Genomic DNA, 6,784 nt, shown 5'->3' on the forward strand with positions numbered 1-6,784 from the left:
GGGGAAGGTCACTGGGAACCACCGTCTGGGATGCTGCACAATTTCGCTACTGCCGGCCTGTGGGAACCGCTGCGCCTCACTAGGAAGAAGATGAATTTTGGAAGAACTACGCGCGCTTAAAGAATAATGCAACCCGCCAGCCACTTAACGCAGCCCGGATAAATGGAACCGACAGCTGGAGCTTACCCAGGTACAACTGCCAGAGCAAGAGGGCTCTGGGGACAGGCGATGAGCGTGGGGGTAAAGTAGGACACTTTCGGAGACGATACTGCGAGGTCTTTCCCTGTGTGGGTGCGCAGAGGTCATTACGGCTTCGGAAACGGGGCAAGATGGGGAGGTGGGACCTCTCTCGTTGCGCTGATGCTCTGCAGCATCCGTGAGCCGATTGCACTTGCGGGACCAGGCTGCATCACCGTGTCCTCGCTGCCTGATCCCTTTTCGTTCAGGAGGGCGCTGCCGGTGATACGTGGGTGATAAATGATCCAGAAATATGCAGTTATAGGCCACCGAAGTGGCAAATCACCCTCCAGCAGCGAGCCTGCTACCCCAGACTATTTCCCTGCTAAAGACTGCAATTAAGACTAAAGTCAGAATTTTTGCAGCAAATGCATTTTCACCTTAAAAATAAGAAAGAAGAAAAAAAAAAAAAAGAATGTGATGGATGAACCCTGCTCTCTTTCATCTTCTTTATAGCGAGGTCTCTCCGCTCTACCTCTCCTCCAGTGCCAACCTCAACCTCCTTGATGTCCCTGTACATCAGGAGTTGGTGCCTCTCCTGACACCTCTTGCAGGGCAGCTTATAAATTTCCACCCGACGGCTCAGCCCTGACACAGATCACTCAGAAACGAACAGAACAACAGTGTCTGGCTGAGGCTTAAATAAAACCCCATGTGTCGTGGGGCCGTAGCATCGTCCTTTCCAGCCTCAGCCGAACCACCTGGCTCTGCAGTTTGTCTGTGGGGTGCAGGGCATCCCCCTTGCCCCAATTAACAGTCGAGATGTGTGACCCTCTCAGGCGTGATTGCCATCCTCAGCTGGACAAAACTCCCGTCCCCTTCTCCAGGCCCCCCTGGTCCCCAGCAGGGAGATGGCTTAAATCCCACTGGGATGCAAGGTCAGCACTGAGCACGTTCCCTGCTGCGGCGCAGGAGAGGGTTTGCAAGGAGAAGCTAGAAGAGGCCCAAAGCTCCTGGCAGCCGAGATGTGCCAGCAGATGTCCATTTATCTCACACTCTCATATCTGGAGAAATAGCGGAAATCTGGAATTTGGCAGGACCCCCAGCCTCCTGCAAGGCCAAGGGTTGGGCGTAAACGTGCAACCTAAACACAGCACAAGAAGACATCCCGCTGTCCCCTGCCCCACGCTGCTCACTGGGAGATGGGGCAAGAAAAAGAGGTGTCAGGACGGTTTCACGTCACAACATCGGCTACACACGCATCGCATGAACTTCCCCGAAAGGGCTGCTCTGCCAGCGTCCTAGGCTGGCGTGCTCCAGGGAAAAGATGCCCACAAATAACATTTTGCAACTTAAACCCGTCGTGAGAATTAGGCTCTGCCCGGTCCCGGCCAGCCAAGCATCCTCAGCGTGTTGCTCCATATGGCAACCATTACTGCTTGTGGCAACCGGAATAGTTTGCACCGTTCACACACACACACACACACACGGTCTCTCCCCTGCCAGCCTCCTGCCCTTCCTTGTGCATAATCAAGCCCACATGCTAACGAGCAGGCAGGCAAAGCCAACCTGCCTCCCCCCGCAGAGAGCGTTCGCCAGGGCAGCGTTTGCCGCACAACTCACCTTGCCGAAAGGAGCCCGGCGCGAGCGCTCCCGGCGAAAGGACAGCTCAGCCTTTCCCTGCTCCGTCACGTGCTTTGGTTCTTGGGGAGAAACATCCAAAAGCTGCTTCTCCAGACCCAGGGAGCAGCCGCTGTGAGCTCCTGCTTGCTTGGGACAGGGTTGGATGTGGCGGCAGTGCAGCTAGGCAGCGTGTGCAGTTGTTTTACAAGCAAAGCCAGTAACGCTGTTTGCAATTAAAACAGCCCAGCCCTTTCCATTGCAAGGCCTTGCTTCTTGCCCCTGGACCTCAGCGAGCTTCAAAGCCCTCGGCTGGAGTTTCTTGGCACTGGGCGAGTTTTCCCCCTCCTCTCCAAGAGCCTCGCTGGAAAGGACTCGGCTGCTTGGGCCAACAGCACGGAGCAGAGGTGGCAAGGCTGGATGCATGGACAGAAATTCAGGAGGTGAAATAACACCAGCTACCGTGCTTTGCTGAGGAGTTTTACCTAGAAAACACCAAGCTTTGTACAACCCATCCCAGTCCATACGTGCCTTATATATATCTATATCTATCCGTAACCCCGGCGGGTCGCTGCAGCAGGCACCCCAGCGCGAGTCCCAGGACAGTCACAGTCGATCGGCCATCAGTGCAAAGGCAACCACAAATGTGAAAAATGCTGGCTATAATCCCTCTGGAGAGGATTAAGCCATGCTGATTTCAGAAATGAAGATGTTTTATGGCCACCTAAGGACTGAGCAAGGGAGGAGACACCAGCAAAGGGACCCAGGATGGACTGAGCAGGAAGAACCAGAAACCAGAGGTTTTTCCAGGAGCAAAAGGGATAACTTTCATTTAGGGAACCTGACACTGTTTCCCCCAGCAAGTTTTCAATTATGGCCTGGCTAACGGAAAATCCTGTAATAATTATGTCAGTGTTGTAATGTTATGGAAAATACCGTAATGAGATTAGGTCTGTGCCAGGCTCCTCCAGCGAGCAGCGTGGCAATGTGCACGGGCTGCCCCGTGCGCCTGCTCCCCTCTGGCCTCTCCTGCTCCCCGCAAAGATTTTGGGGCTCAGAAACCTCCCCGGTGCCCGAAACACCATCACGTTGTGGGTAAACACCGTGGGTTTCTCCCACTGTAAACACGGGCTGGAGGGGAGTCAATGAAGGTCTCAAGGCGTGGTGGCTCACGGAGGAGGCTCTCCAGACCTCTGATCCTCTTCAGCTTCATAATCTCCATCGGTGTTTTTTTCCCTGGAGATATTTATGGCTCTTTCCGTGCTGCTTTCCATGTCCCACTGAATATTGCATGTGCTATCGTTCCCCAAGGACCGATAGTCTGTAGAAAGCTGATTCTTTGCAGGCTTTTCTAGAGCTGCTAAATGGCACCTCTTCTCTTCCCCGGCGTGATTATATCTGTGCAATTACCACTGATTATATTTGCAGGCACATTTGGGTGTGATTATTAGCTGAAACCTGTCAAGGAGTCCAGCTCAGTTGTTAGAGCATCTCTGGGGGCTGCAGTCGAAAAACAAAAGCAGCATCTTTTCTTTTCACAGGGGCATGTGTTGGAGGCTCAGCGGAGCTGGGTGGTGGCAGAGCCACCCTCGAGGGGTCCGAGCCACCCATGAGCCATTTATTCCCATCCCCCTTGCCATGGGGTACTTGGCTGGAGATCCCGACCCAGACATGGACAGCAAGAAGCAAGGACTAGGAGCTAAAAACAGGGTAAAAAAGGGCAAGAAAGAGGGAGGAGAGGAGATGTGCAGGTCCAAAGGGAAGGTGAGGAACCTGTGCCATGAGGCAGGGACCTTACAAAGCTCCGTTCCTTACAAAGGTGCTTATAGAATGATCGTTAACATATGTAGATCCACACTTGCACTAGAAGAACTTAGGAACTAATTAAACAGAAACCAAAGAACAGCCTGGCCTCGGCTCTTGCCCAGAGAGAAGCAATTCCTGGGAGGAAATGATCCTGAACCTAGAGGGAACCCCAGCTGTCAGAGTGCTGCTTTCCTCTACGTGCTGCTTAATCTTCCTAGAAATGATACGAAATTTGGGATGATTTTCCAGAGAAGTAGTAAACAAACAGGCTCACAAATCCTGGAGTTCTCCCAAGGCAACAGTGCAAGCTCCTTTGGCATCTCAATGCTACAAAATGCGTTCCCTCTCAGTGATCCAGGGGAAAGCGATCATCTGATGAGCAAAGATTTTTGACACCACGTTAAGACTTGGATCCCGTCTCCAGGCGAGTGTGTCTAGATGAAAACCAGGGGAAAAAAAAGGAGGCATTTGGGAGAGTAATTCGCTAACCCTGCTAACAGGCGCTGGAGCAATTACACACGTGACTCTAATAGGCAGGAAAATAACACTCTGCCAAGGGTTCGAGTGGTGATTTTATGAGTCCTGCTGAAGCCGAGCTCCCATAGGGGTATCAGGGCAGGGATTTTTTTCATTCTTTTGGGACTTTCATGATCTCACGTGCAACTATTGAATTTTTCCATCTATGAATTTACACTGAGCCGCCTTAGCAGCGGCGAATTAGTTGACCCTCCTGCCCTGCGAGGAAAGAGGTCCAACGCACCTTGCCTCCAGGACTACCCGAGCCACGTGCCCGCATTACTAACCCCTCCAGCTGCTGATATTTCCTGGCCAACGGTTTCCAAAAGTTAACCAGCACTCGCTGAACATTGCAAGGAGCTTTTCTAGGTTAATCACACTCAGAGCCTGCGCAGGCAGGTGTAAGGAAAGAGGAGAGAGGAGAAAAATCCTGCCGTGTTATTATAATAACACATGCAATAAATACTACTGAAAGCATCCCGTACATCTTGCCTGCGGGGATTCACCACATCTGACCTCAGTCATCTGAAAATCAGCCGTCCTCTGGGCTCTCCCAAGAGTTAAGGGGGAAAGTCAGCGTTTCCACACATCCGATCCCAAAACAGCTGTGCAAGGGAAGCGGGATTAATTAATTTCCGCGGATGCTGGTTTCCTCTCCCTTGACCAGCACAGGAGCCGAGGTACCTCAGACGAGATGTTCAGCTGATGCCAGTTGAAACGAATCACACCTTTGACATTGCCCTGCCTATCTCTGGACCACACCAGATCACATAAATCCTGCCCTATCTTATTTCCCTCTCTCCTTTGCATGCCCAGGGAGAAGGGATGAAAGCAGACGGCACTCACACGCGGTAGAAACAGGCTCAGGCTGGAGCTCTTGTCCTCACTTGCCCTCGAGCCGAGCAGTTGATGTTCCCTGTTGTAGCTACCGGCAGATGGGTCTACACCCATCTGGATGATGCTCTCCCTTGAAACCGGGCAAGAGCAACATACGATGGACCCTCACGGTCCAAAGCTGTTTGGCTTCTGCCCGAGAGCAGAAGAGTGTGAAGAGGGTAACGGAAGGTAAAACCGTCCGTTTTTTGCAGAGTACCTCTGCCATAGCAGGTCTTACCCCACGGGATCAACAGAAGACTTTGTTTTCTTTCTCTCTTCCAGTAATTAATCAATTTTACTGCTAAACAAAGCCGCCTCTTTGAAGGGGAGGTGTCCTATTTTAAATCTTGTTTCAGAGGAAGCAGTAGATGATCTTAACCAGACGTGTCTTCTTAAAGGGATGCAGTCGCTACTGCTCTGGCTGAAGACTCTGGAAGATCAAACGGTGCTCTGAGAATTCACTTTACTCCATCATATTCCTCCGTGAAGATGCCGTTACCCGATTTCCGCCATCCAGAAGGATTTAAACACATATTCCCAGTTCTTCCCATTGACGAAGCTCATGAAGAAACATCACATCCATCTCACCTGGGTGCTAGAAAGCTTCTAGTGAGGAGGTGGGCAGTAGCATCTACCAGAAGCTCCATCATCTCACCATAAAGGCTGTGATACCCCGATCGCTTGGGCGCTAGTTAAACACAACACCTGGAATGACAGCCAAGGCTCATGGCTGACTTCTGCCATGCCGAGAGTCTCCAGCTGGGGTGGCTATTGTTTTTTGGGGGTATTAGCATGTTACGCTGCTCCTAGTTATCACCACAAGCTCTTTATGGCTATAAGTGGACAGGGTTAATTTTGTCACCCTCTGTGCTCATGTCCAGCCCTTTCCTTTGCAGTTATAGGGGTAAATCTCTGTATTTTTATCCCACCTTGAAGAAGGCTCCATGATCAGAAGCTCCATCCCAAGTTTATAAAGGTTTTCCATTTGTAGTAGATGTAGAGTTATTCGCAACATCCAGCTGGAAATACGGTGGCGACATGCAAGAGTGCAATCCGCTGCATCACTCCGGGTGTTTAACGTAATTTGATTGTAAATAGACATAAACAAGCACTGGCTTTAGGGCAAGAGAAAAGCTTCGGCGGCTCTGTAGGGATAACTCTGTGCAATAGTAAAAAAAAAAATATAAATAAATAAATTAAAAAATAAAGAGTCTGCTTCCTGCCCTGCTTACATCAAGTCCTCACGCACATTTTAGAAGAGAAACTGCCTGGGTATGAAGAAAAAAAAAAAAAATGACTCATTCTGAAACTGGTAACGTTGAACACAACTATGTTTTGATCCAAAGCCAAAAATGTTTTATTTATTTGAAATGTAAATGATTCCTTTATCTACCGCCTGGTTCACGAGTTGTTTAGGGCAGTTTCTTTCCAAATGGGTTGCTCAGCACAGAGTTTTGCGAAATCCTGGGGAAGCGGAGAAAGCAGCAAGGAAGACACAGAAACCCTCTTGGCCGATTCATGGAGAGGAGGGTGGGAAAGGGGCCTCCCCATCCCTCGGGAAAGCATTCCCAGAGCTGCCTTCGCTGGAGACCTGCTGTGAGGATGCTGCAATGAGATGAGCAACGCAGCCCGTGCTGCAACCGCCAGCATCGCTCTCCCACTCACACCAACTACATCTCCGATGCTCACTTATCCTTCCAGCCCAGCCTGCGATCTCCAAGTGGTGAGCATTACAGGAGCACAAAGATCCCGACAGCATCCTGCGTCGACAGAGGAGCCTTTCTCCTTT

The sequence above is a fragment of the Aptenodytes patagonicus genome, chromosome 21 (genome assembly GCF_965638725.1).
Source record: "Aptenodytes patagonicus chromosome 21, bAptPat1.pri.cur, whole genome shotgun sequence".
NCBI classification, from domain to species: domain Eukaryota; kingdom Metazoa; phylum Chordata; class Aves; order Sphenisciformes; family Spheniscidae; genus Aptenodytes; species Aptenodytes patagonicus.